Source organism: Oryzias latipes, chromosome 18 (assembly GCF_053564925.1).
Source record: "Oryzias latipes strain Hd-rR chromosome 18, Olatipes_Hd-rR_3.1".
NCBI classification, from domain to species: Eukaryota; Metazoa; Chordata; class Actinopteri; order Beloniformes; family Adrianichthyidae; genus Oryzias; species Oryzias latipes.
This window is the reverse complement of record NC_136254.1, coordinates 22417225-22430303: the sequence shown is the minus strand read 5'-3', so window position 1 is coordinate 22430303 and position 13079 is coordinate 22417225. Positions and strand designations below refer to the sequence as shown.

Below are 13079 nucleotides of genomic sequence, written 5' to 3'. Positions count from 1 at the left end.
CCGTTTTTTAAATTTTAGCCAAAAGACCTCTCGGAACAATTTTACAATAGATCCAAATATGATCGTAGTAGGACTCTTAGTGTTACAGAACACTTGCAGGAGCAGCACCTACTTTATAAAATTATCTTTTCCATATCAGAGCTTTTACAACTCTTTCAAATTTGAAATCATCTCTTAAAAGACAATGAATCTTGACTTGCTATCTTACTATTCTATGTTTGTTTAGATTTCTAGTATTGTATTCAGTTTTATATTTCCTCATTTTTGTTTCAGTGGTTCTATTTTGTTTGCATAATTAAAATCTAAATCTATTTCTTTGAGGAAAAGAAAAGTTCTTTTCCTTGCCATTTTTCTCTGCTCCTTTGTTTGGGGATCCCTGCTTTGTGTTAAAGTTATAAAATCACAGCTTTGCTGCAGAATCCAGTTGTGTCCTAATTAGATCTTTTCAGAAACAGCAGATGGACACAAACAGAATGACAAGCTCCCCATCTTCTGATCACGAAAGCAGGTCCGGTTAGAAACAGCAGTGTAACACTAGGAAGACCTGTCAAGTTTGATGAATCTCAACAAAAAATATGATCATAAATGCATGTGAATAGAAAAACACGAGGAGCAGCAGGAGAAAAAATCCTCTTCCACAGGTTTTTAAAAAAATGAATTTTTAAGGAGTCGCTCCTTTCATCTTTAATGAAGAAGAAGAAAGGAGTCTGCCAGTCTCCTCCAAAATTACCATCTGTTCCTGAAATAGTTCATCCAATGATTCTTCACGGCTATGTTAGGTTTTGGAAACAGAGTTCCTTTTTTCCATCCGCGTCCCACATACCTGGGTGATGTTCTGTCTTGACTCATCTGTCGGCTTATCTGCAGGGAAAATGTTTTTACATTCGTAGGCTAGTAACAAAAGCAAGATGTGGGGGAAAAAATGTGCACACGAAAAATGGTATTCATCTTAAACCTGTTGACAAAGGTGTGCTCAGATTTTTTCTACTAGAAACTGGATTTTTTACGGAATCTGGGCTCATTTGTATGGAGCCCGTGACCTGACATGGCTGAAAAAAAAAAAAAATTCTTTCCCACAAAATAATAATTGGTTCCCACGTCTCCATGTATGCGTTCATTCACATCCCGGTACGCACTACGTCCTGCCGCTAAAGCTGCTTTCCGCTGCTACACTTGTGTGCTGCTACATCTTTGTCACTTTACATCCGAAGGCTACATGCTACGTATCCCATCATGCATTACACATATCCCATAATGCAACTCGACCAAGCAACTTGTCACCGTAACTGAGGTGCATTCAAATACAACAGGATAAATGTATATCAGAATATTTCATGGGGAAGCAGCAAGCTCGGGCATCCTAAATCTTATGATACTTTTCTTATTCTCATCGAGACAATGATAAATAGTTCCCCAAGTTTAATTCTTGTTTTCATTTTTCCCCTCTTGAGTGAATGTGGGTCACAGAAGCACAGAAGTAGCGGCGGGAAGCGGCTTTTGCAGCAGGACAGAGAGAGTACCGGGATGTGAATGAATCCAGACATGGAAACGTGATTACCCATGCTTTTGTAGAGCTTTTTAAAATAAATAAATTCGATCTCTAAACATCCTCCTTGTCCTCCAGGCATTGTAATGAGATATACAGATGTGATCTGCTGTAAATCCAGGTATTGTTCACATCCATGTTTATGAATGACTAATCACGTGAATTATTATTTTGTGGTAACGAATTAAGTATTTCGTAGTCATAAAATATGATTTCATGGGAACAAATTGTAATTATTTTTTACCTATGTCTTACGTATCACCTGCACGCTCCGTACGTTCAGCATTTTTCGTAAAGTTATTACGGAGCCAGTACGTGCACCTTACTAATGACGAGAATGTGGTGTAAGGGTATGACAATATTAACCCTTATCCTTACAAATACTTCACGATACACCTACCACAGTCAGACAAACGAGCATCAAGGCCACCGCAAGATGCACCTGCGCTCCCGTTAAGATGCTGCACCACTCTATGAACCCTGTATTATGAGTAAACCCCCATCTGGGTGCAGAAGAGAAGAATAGTTAGAATAGCTAGAATAGTTCAAATGTTTACATCTTTGTGTTGTTGTGTAAACTTTGTTGTGTCATTTTCCATTCTAGCTTTTCAGTTATGTCTAAAGGCCCGTACACACCGGGACGAATATTCGCCAGCGTTTTTCGCCACATTTTTTGTGTTCACACCCAGGCGATTTTCGCTGACGATGAGCCGAGCGAACATGCAATTTCATTCCCTGACATTATATGGCGCTTAATGTAAAACAGAAATATCCCCTGTACACAAGGTGGCGCTGCGCAACTTTACGCTTCTTAAAGTCGCTTTTCACTCAGAAGAAGAGAGCAAGTATTTACGTGCTTGTCAGAATCAAACAAAGAAAACATGAATATTTCCAGCACCAGTAGCTCCAGTTCCAGCGATGAAGAAATCATTGTTCTGTTGAATGATGAAAGACGCCGGAAAAGACGCCGATTTTGGGTACATCCCATAGTTACGAGAAGAGAAGAACATGGGGAGTTTTATCGACTGGTACAAGAGCTGAAAATGTATCATGGGCGTTTTCTGGGATATTTTAGAGTGTCCGTCAGTGAGTGCATCTTCTTCGTCTTATTTCTTCGCGGCAGTGTAGATGCTACTTCTTCGCTGTGACGTATGTGTGCTCAGCAAGACAGTTTTGTGTTTGAGCTCCCCCAAGTTGTGTTTTACTGTAACTTCAGAAGCTCCAGACACGTGTGCAAAAGCGCCATTCTCATTTTTCGTATAGCTTTTGACGCGGCGCGTCAAACCATAAAAACGAACCCGAAGCGTTTTTTATAAAATGACGCTTTGACGCGTGGCGTTTTTCGCATCAGTGTGCACACTCACATTGGTGCCCTTTGTTTAGTCATGAGGCGTTAAACGTCGGCGAATATCGCGCGCGAAATTCGTCCCGGTCTATTAGTCATATTTGAGCTTTTCAAAAAATTAACCTTATTCTTAAGGATATCCAAGTGTCCTTAATGTATGTAACGATTTTTTAGAAGTTAGATTTTAACACCTTAGATGTCGCCGGTGACAACTAAATAACAGACGCTCTTCAATATACCTCAACTCTTCGAGTGTTTACGCGACCAATGTGAATCAGTCGCGACATAATCCGCCGATTGATGTTGAGCCCTTCACAACTGTAAAGTGTTGCTCATCAGTGCAAAGCTGCTTTTTCCCTCCTTTCCCTCTTTTTCTTCAATTTTGTTTGAATGTGTCTATAGCTACAGTTGAGATGCACCTCACTGTCGAGGTTTACAGTCAACAACAAAGATGTGGGTGAATAATCATAAGTGGAATCATACTTAAGCTATGTCCAAATTTTTTTACTACTCACTACATAGTGCACTATATCTTCCTGCCCCTCGATGCTCACTAGATTGGCAAATATAGACCATAATGCATTGCGTTTTAACAATTTTTGCAAAGAAAAGGTCTTTAAATTTATTTTTTTATTAAAAATCATGTTTTCATCTTCAGAACTCAGTGGATTCATAAATGGTCATCACAAAACGCTCATATCAATGAGATTTTCACTTCGTAAAATCAATGACATTCATGTTGCCAATTAAAAAAACAACAACTAGTGAGCATGGTGTCTGAATTGGTTTTAAAATTCAGGGCACTAGTTAGTCACACATTATATCACTTTTAAGTAGTTAGGGATAAGGATGGTACTAGGACATAGATTTAGTCCCCTTTTCTTCCAGCCAACTCAAAACGTTTCCCCCTGAAGCACCAACTATTTCCCATCATGCCCCAAAGTGCTCCACCTGTAAGGTTCTCCTGCAATCTCTGTGGCAAGAAGGTTTTAATAATCCTCAAACCTGTTGTCATGGAAATTGGACTCTCCACATGGCAGGCCTCATATACCCCCTCCTCCACACACGCACGCACGCACGCATGTACGCAGGCACCCCCCCCCCCCCCCCCCACACACACACACCAACACACACACACACACACACACCCACACACAAAACTCAAACAATGCATCGGGATTGTGTGTGTGAGACTGCATATGTGCGAAGGAAGCCAGCGAGAGGATTTCCTCACTTAATCACACCTTTAGTCATTTCTTCACAGGAGGAGAACATTTGTGGTCTAAAAAGAATCTGAAGGATGGATGGAGTGGAGAGTGAAAAGGAAAGAAAATTAAAAAAAGAGTCCAGTCCTTGAGTTGTAAATGTGAATGAAATGTTTTGGCTGAAAAGGCTGGTGAGTCTTTCTAATTGCTTTTAGGGGTTTACAAAATTACTCCATTCACAGATGAGTGGAAAGTGTGAAAGACGGAAAAGCGGACAGCTCTGGTTTTGCTGGATCTAAGACCATTCAGTCATCATAATGACTTACTGAAACACATAAGACAGACACAATGTTTCTGTTGATTCGACTAGATGAACATCAGCAGCCTGAGCCTGTCAGAAATGTTGCTGCTGCAGAGAAAATTCTACATGAAAAATATTCATTCAAAACAATGATTTGAATAAATTCTGGTGAGAAAATAGCCAAAGAAATGTGGATGCTAGCGGAAAATTCTGTTATCCTTGCCTAGTTTTTACTAAAACTGGAAAGAAATAATAATTTATAGCATCATTTGTGTTGCTGAAGCACATTCAATTTAACAACATATCTATGTGGAGAGTCCATAATAATTATAATTTTCAGAGTACAACAGAAAACAGTCTTTGATGTCAATAACAGAACACACTGATCAGTGTGACAATTCCAGGATGTAGCTATTGCTCCACCTGGCCAACGTGAGGCGCTGATTCATCAAATATTTTTGAGCTCAGAAGAAGGTCCAGAAATGGATGTGAAGTGGCAAAAGGTACACAGTATCCTTTTGTGAACGGGGAAATCCAACACACTAGTCATTGTGGGGAACTCTTGGTCGTGGTGGGCGTTGGGCGCTGATTGGACGAGACAAAGCGCCAATCAAAAATAGGCGAAGGTCATAACTTGGATATAGATTGGAAGACAAGCGATGATCCATGACTCAACGTGAACTGTGATGCTGGAACGAACAAAAATTACTGCGATCTGGCAGCGGACTAGCAATGGGAGTAGGTGCGTGAGTTCAGTGATGGCGCGTTTTCTATGTAGAAACAGAAAATGAGCTTCAAAAATTGCGTAGTGACTCGTAAACCGGAGCGTTTTGAACGCAGAAGCCCATAACGCGCACTTACACAATTTTCATTGCAAGTGGCAGCTTGAAAGCGTGAGGCTGGTGTGAACGTAGCATTACAGGTTGTCAGAAGTCAGAGCTCTGTCTCCCCCTCTGGTCACTGGTGGGGGCAGTCTCCAGAGTCCTGAATGCACATCATCTCCCAGCAACCCCAGCGTGCACTGGAGGCCACACAACTGACTCCAATTCGCTCACTCAATCACAGTCTATTTGAGCACTGCACAGAGCCACAGTCAGTGCAAAGTATTGTTTGTGCCACTCTGCCTTCAGTAACAAGCGTTGTATTTGGACCTGATCTTCTGTTTACCTGCCGCCTGCCCCGACTCTCGCCTGGATCCTAACTCCTCTGTCTCTCCTCTGATGCTCTCATGCCTGTTATTGCCCCTGATTTAGCTTTGTGGACTTTGAGCTGAGGTAATAAACCTGCTGCATTTGGATCCAACCGTCTACCTTTCTGTGACACAGGTGTTGTACAACCCGTGTAGCGTGTCGCAAGTTCTAGAGTAACTAGAACTTGTGACTCTAGTCACTACAGACTGATAAGTCAGTCAAAATCTAATTGACTGACTTATCTCTGACTCTTCTGTCTCGCTTAAAGTGCTTTATAGTTCAGTGCATCCTGTACATGACACAAGTCTGAAAATAGACCATTTATTGACAGTGCGTCCGATAGTGCGGAAAATACCATGAAAGTTTTTTGAAAACACAAATCATCAGCACTGTCTCAAAAACTTTATTCCTTATTTAACAAACGTAATGGAAGTCCATGAGGGAAATATGTTTTGGACCACATATTTATTGTTTCTGCCAAACAGTCTGGTTTGCAACGGATATAATTACATCTCACTCTAGAGAGGCATTTCACCAATGCCCACTTAAAGGCATAAATTATGAGTCCTTCAGACTGCCACTCTTCTTTAATGATACTGTTTATCATCACACTGCCTGTTTTCTCTCACCAACCTTTGGTTTCTGAAAGTAAAGCTTCACTTTTTTGTGATTATTTTCCTTTTATTAGCTGTGAATGAGGTGCATCTGAATGGAATACATTAGGTCGCACTGTCTTTCAACCAATTATGTGAGTAGCCATGAAAACTAGAAATTAATACACAAGAAAATATGGTTCCATTCAGTAGTAGAAAACCAATTTGGCTCTGTTCAAACATTACTAAAAAAATGTAGGAAAGGCTTATCCAAACTGTCTTCAATATTTTTTTTTACAAAGCCTGTGAACCTGTGTTTTGATTCCCAAAAGAAGGCTTAGATATGAATTATTAACGCTTTAAAGGAATAATATATTTTACTGGGTTTAATAAATAAAAGTGGAACGTGGTGCCCAAACAAAACACACATTTTTTGTGATAAATTAAGCTAAACAGAGTGGGATCCAGACTGTTTTGAAAAACTCAATTAGAGTTGTTTGGATGGAGAGACGAGGGCATCCTAGCAGATGACAATGCTTTGACTTCCAGGTTGAATCTCATGTGATAAAAATACAAAGCAAGGCTAGTTCACCAAACAACCACTAGAGGGCTTAGTAGCACCAAGGTCAATTAAAAATGACCGAATTTTAAAATAAGAATCAGATAAAAGGGATTTACAGTCTGATGTAAAAAATGTTCCTAAATTTCTGGTATGTATTAAATTTTGATTTTCTTGATCTTAAAACTGCTTACAAATGAAAATGTGGTGTTTTGACTCAGAGGTTACCATCAAACTTTACTTTAAATGATGTAACAACAAGCCTTGTTTGTCCAAGCAGCGCACTTCTTTCAAATAACAATATCATCTGTTCCTTCCACAGCCTTTAAAAAAAACGCAGATAAAGTGAGAGAAAGAAACAAAACAAAAAAAGAAAAGGTGAGGTAAACAAAACACGTGTCAGTCTTTGACAGAGTAATCATACTTGTGATGGGTAACATCTGTGATGCTCATGATTCAGTCAAAACAGACATCAGGAGCTGAAGGCGCTGTTTAATGGCTTGTTTAAACCACAATGAACTTCAGCTGTTTTTGCACTAGAGGCTATAAAAACTAAAGAAAAATTGCAGAGATTTTTAGACTTCATGCTATATATACATTGCATCGCTCAATTGAAACAAACCTTTTACAAATTAGGTGTAACTTTTAACCCATAGCATTTATTTTTTATCCTTCTCCATTGACTTATCTCTATTAAAACACAAACAAATCATCTTTTCCTGCGGCTGCAACACATGCATCAAGTGGAAATAAAGTTCATATCACTCATTAAAGAGCCTTGTGTTCCTGCTGACCTCGTGTAAAATCATCTGTTCTGCCGGAGGCTTTCCGTGAGACACACATGTGAGGACTTTTATGATATGTTTCCGGTGCTGTGGAACTGTCCTTTTCTGTGCCATGTTATTGGTTAAGTGAAGCCTTTTATGTGTTATAAGTGAGTTTGGAAAACGGAAGTTAGGATCAGAGACATGGAAGCTACTTTGCTTTCTCCCCCCTGATATTTTAGTTTTGAAAGTCGACATTACTTTTGTAGGCGAATCAGTGATCAGATTTGTACAATTGAAGCCAAACACAAACAAATGTTCTGGGTAATTTCTTCGTCTGTTTGTTTCCTTGATTCAATGCAACAAAGTCTAAAGGTAAATAGTACAGTAGAGTTTTTCATTAGCTGCTATAGTTTCTGGGGCCAGAGATACAATACTAGGGGAACTCTAACAACATCACGATCCAAACATTTTTGTGTTTTGCAACATTACATATAGAAATGATGGCATTCAGATGTCTGTTTGTCAAGCTACATTCACACTGCCAAAGGAAACATTTTAGTTATTCCAACCCCCTCTTGTTACTATTTTTATGCAGACATTTTACACATTAATCCTTGTGCTATTCTAGGCACTTTAACGTTGGGAGTTGGGTCATCTACACCCACTAGACAGTGCACTGAACCTTTTTTCTTCAATGATTTGTGATCTTCACTGGTGTCCATGGATTACATGAAATCTTTCCACCTTTATCCACCTTTGTCATGGTAGGGAGAACACGTCCATGTAAGGGTGGGGTCATCTAAGATAGCACAAGAGTTAAACATACACTCATTGATCTTTTCTTGAACATGACAATGAGTTCACTGGACTCAAACCTCATTTGAAACCAATAGAGCACCTTTAGGATGTGGTGGAACAGGAGATTGGAATCATGGATGTTTAGCCGACAAATCTGCAGCAACTGTGTGATGCTGTCATGTCAATATGGACCAATTTCTCTGAGGAATGTTTCCAGTACCTTGTTGAATCTCTGCCACCAAGGATTAAGGCAGTTCTGAAGGAAAAAGGGGGTCCAACCTGGTACTAGCATGATGTACCTAATAAAGTGGCATCTTTTAAGCAGGGTTAGACGATTAGCTGAGGTAAAAACCTAGTAACCTACCCAACATTACCGATGCAACGCAAGTGGCAAGCAGTATTAAAGCAATCCAGCCATATGAACCAGATGCTGATTCTGCCCCACTCGGTGAGTTTTCTTCCTCACAAATCTTTTTTAAACAACGTAATTTCATCCTAATTCAAAACAATTTGAAAAAAGTATTACTCAGAAATTTAATTTTGAGCTTAAGCTTCTCTATATGTGTCCTCCACCAACAGGAAAATGCTACAAGAATATGTTTAAAAGACCATTTTCATCTGAGCGGGTCTTTAAAAGTTGGCTAAATATGTCCTGCAGCAACAGCAGGCCTCATTCAAAAGCACAACTCATTTAGCTCAATGAAAGTGTCCCAATTTACAAGTCAAAAGGACCTAAGTTGTCCAGGTGTTCCGGATGTGTTTGGTGGATTCTGCCTGCTAGCTCATCTTTTCTTCACAACCAGCCAACATCCAGTGCAATAATTAGCAATCAGTCTCGCCTCGGTGGCTCCATTCACTGACCTGGTACAGGCACAATGTCCCACACGCAGACACGACTAACTGACTAACGGACAGTCGTCCTGAAAGGACAGCTTCATACTTCTCATGTCTGCATGGCTCTGCAGAATTTTCTTTATCAGGCTGCAGCTTTGGGACGAGACAACAGACAATACAGGAAAAAAAAAAAAAACGACAGCAGAGACTCAAGATAGAGTCTCGGAGGAGACGCTCCTTTAAGCAAAATGAGATTACATTGAGCGGGAACGCATAGAATGACGGTCAAAACAAGGTTAAACAGAATGATGGAGAAGAAGCAGCCTGTGAGATTGGAGGCAAAAATTCTAAAGTATACAGGCTCCTAAAATAATCAAGCTTTCACGTAGATGCACCTCCATTACTATAATGTTCTTTGTGTTCGAGGGAGTCAAACAAACGAAGTCCTTTTGCGTGAAGATGCTATCAACAACAATTTTAATTTCTTTTAAGTGCAGTAAATAAAGCAGAAAGGATTATTTTGGTCTTTTAGCAATGTGCTCTTTGGAAATGACTCCTGACAGGTGAGTTTCTCGGGTTTTGACAGAAGAGCTGAAGAGTAGCTGAGCCGTCTTGAATACATTTAGGAAAAAGGCAGCCATCCCTGCAGAGCTGCAATGACAGAGAAACCACAGAGTGGTCAGTATGAAAGGAACAGCAGCTGTGGGCACGTCTAGATACAGAGAAAGTCACTTTTCTTTACAATAAAAGGGATTTTTTTCTTGTTATTTTCTTTTCTTTGAGTGTCATGCATCATTTGCATGAAACTGTTTTTTTATGATTGAAACAACAACGAATAAACCACACGATGGAAACAAACAAACTCATTATTATATTATTAATAATTATTATTATCATTAGTTATTGTTGATTAAATGAGGAAAAAGAATATAACCTAGAAATCTACTGGATCTTTCTTTTTCTCAGTTCATGCGTTAGTCACAACAGCCCTTATGGGCAAATATGGGTCTGAAAAACGGGCGAATCTGTGTGGAGAATGCAAGCAGCCTGAAGGACATAGCAATGCTGTAAACCAACCAGTGAATTGGTTGATGAGTGTTACTTGTGTGGGCGTCCTATGGGCACTTGCGTATTATGAGCAAACCCATACAGAACCCACTAGAGCACCACAGAGTATTTTGTATTTGCGTAGTCAGTAAGGAGCCAGTACGCCTACTTGTCAATGTCTGGCCCCTCCCACCTGCAGATTATGTCATCATCTCGTTCACCTGTTGCTTTGACTGTTTAAGGACTGCTCCTCTACCTTCTCACTGCGTGTGAGTAACCAACTTCAGTTACAATCTAGCTCTGTTCTTTGTTCACGGTGTGTCATGGTGTGTTTTCGACCCTATGTCCTCAGTTCCACGCCTCTCGTCTCGTCCCTGTCTGGCTCCTAGTGGACTTTTAGCTGTGCTACTAAAACCTCCTGCAACTGGAACCAGCTGTTTTCCTGTTCTGTGACAGTTCTAGAGCGGAACATCACAAGTTAAATAAATGACGATAACCCCATTTATTTATTTCTAATATTTCTACATACTACACCCATCCATCTGTCTTCTAAACTCATTGTGAGTCCTGTGAATGGTCAGGAAACTTCCTGGAGGCTAGGTGGGGTTAACCCTTGACAGTCCAAATAACAATAAAGAAACCTGACCTCTGTGACCTTTACTTCCTGCAGACTTGGTTACTGTTCTTTTTGCTTCTTGGCGATCTTGCCTTTTTTCAAGCGTTTGCAGTATTCCTCTGCGTATTCACGTTTCACTATTTGCGGTTTCAGACACAAAAACTCAGCTCAAGGCGTACAAGACTTTAGCGTCAGCTTCCTTGCCGGCTGGTGAGGAATATTTCACAGCTATTTTGACCGGTTCCTGAATTGCTATAACCGAATTTGTGCCCCTGCACAGAGAAATGGCATCAGAAACTGCCGGGAAAACGAGGAAGATAATCGCGGAGCATAAATATCATCCGGACCGTAGCAGTTGTTAAATAAGGATGAAGCCGGCCTATTCTGGAATGAAGATGCCCTCTCGCACTTAACTGATGAAGCATGAAGCACGGGCTCTTGGTTTTAAGGCATTGAATACTGTACAGACTATACAGTCTATTGCCCTGTACATAAAAAAAACAAAAAACTCTTTATGTTGAGCAATATTCCAATGCTCTTTGATAATGAGTAAGGGTCTGTGATGGACATTTTTTGTCCGCGGGCGTATTCGGCGTGGGCATCTCTGCTCCCTAACCCCCACGGCTCTGAATTAGATTTTGGGTACGGCCAAATCCCTGTTGAGTCAGGATGTAGCATTTCAGAATAGTTTAAAAGCTTATTAAAGGTTATCAAGAGTTATATCCCTCAACATACCTTTGAACTTGAAGTGTTTGAAGAAATAAGGTGGTTGAATTCCTCTGAGAAAAGAAAGATTGGTCATAGAGAGTAAACCAGAGTATTAAAAAACCAACAGGCAAGGACAGCCTCTTCAGTTTCTTTGTCCTGTTGGGTAAAGGCCAACTTGGCGCCAGCAGCCACCACTGAGATCACCTTGTGAAACACGACGGGAGCAGAGGTTTGCTATTGTCTCTTGTCACCCTAGCAACAGGTTGTTCTCTCGGTAGTTGTACTGTAGCTTTTCCTTCTATTCCATAATTCAATTCTTTGTCCCATCCGGCTGCATTGTCACCTTAAAGCCTCCACAAATGTAAAAGCGAACAAGTTCAGCCACGGGTGAAATATGAGATTCTTCCCCCTCCTTCATCTTTTTTTTTTTTTTGGCCTAGCGCTTTTTATCTGGTGTCCATACCTTTCTACTCTTCTTCCACTTTCTTTAAACTCTTCCTCTCCTCGTCGGTCCTTTCAGCACAGAGCAGAGTCTACCGTATGTGGATTGGTGGTGCGCCCACTTAAAAGAAGTGGCAGAATCACCGTTAATCCCATTGTGTCAGAACAAGAGCTGAGGCAGGTCCATATGTGTCTGTGTGCGTTCGAAAAGTGTCATCATTTTCAGTGCGGAGGGGGAAAAAAGTGTTTAAAAAAACGGAAGAGAGAAGGGTATCCTATGGATGGGAAAGACGAGAAGATAGAGGGCTCTTTGTGTGCGTTGTTAAATCAGGCGTATAACGTCAGCTTTTAAAGGAGAGCCGCTCTAGACCCCTGCGATAAGTGGCAGCCTTCTCTGATCTGCACATGAAAGGCCCAGCACGAAGGTGAGGGGAGGAGAGAAAAGGTAGAGGAGAGGGGAAAGGGAAGAAAGAACATTAAAGAACAAAGCAAAGAATGGGAGATCACCGTGGTCTGTAAAAAAAAAAAAGTTTTTTTTTTTTTCCTGGAGAAGCTCATGTGTGGCTTTCCAAATAAGAGAGTTTAAAAAAAGAGGATAGAGGATTTTTACAAACACACATTTCTTTTTCTCTGGATTGTCCCTGAACACCACCATCTACTGGTTCAGTTCTCACGCTATCAGCATGTTTGGTCCACACCAAGGTTCAGATTACACTTCTACACGTACCAAACAAGGCAGATTGTCTACAGTTACAAATCAAATCCTGGTGTTTACTTACTTTACCTTCTTCTGCTCTTTTTGGCTCAGTTCTACAAAACAACATTAGACCAAAGGTCTGGGGCGCTTGGTCTATTCAAGAGTTGGTTTTCTTGTATCATCTGAAATGTTTACTGCAAAAATAGACAACTCAGAAATAAGTCAAGAATTTCAACCCTGTTGGCAGATTTTCTCCAAAAAGGAAAACAAATCTGAAAAAAAGGGTGTTACCAAGAATTCCTACTTTAAGTTAAAATTCTAGTAACTAAAACAATGTTTTCTTAAACTATGGTTGTACTCAGACTGGACCCACCTGGTTCACTTAAATTAATCCGGAAGAAATGTTCATTCTGAATACACGTTCTCAGACCC

The 13079-nt window shown here is 40.4% G+C and overlaps 1 long non-coding RNA gene across 1 annotated transcript; it reads right to left on the bottom strand.

Annotated features, from left to right (window-relative positions):
- Window positions 1-9598: 9598 nt before the first annotated feature.
- On the bottom strand, window positions 9599-12810 carry LOC144987112 (uncharacterized). The gene is made up of 2 exons (XR_013650971.1): window positions 11537-12810; window positions 9599-9789 (listed from the first exon to the last, which is right to left on the bottom strand). It is a non-coding gene; the product is annotated as an uncharacterized LOC144987112 (long non-coding RNA).
- Between the last annotated feature and the right edge of the window lie 269 nt (window positions 12811-13079).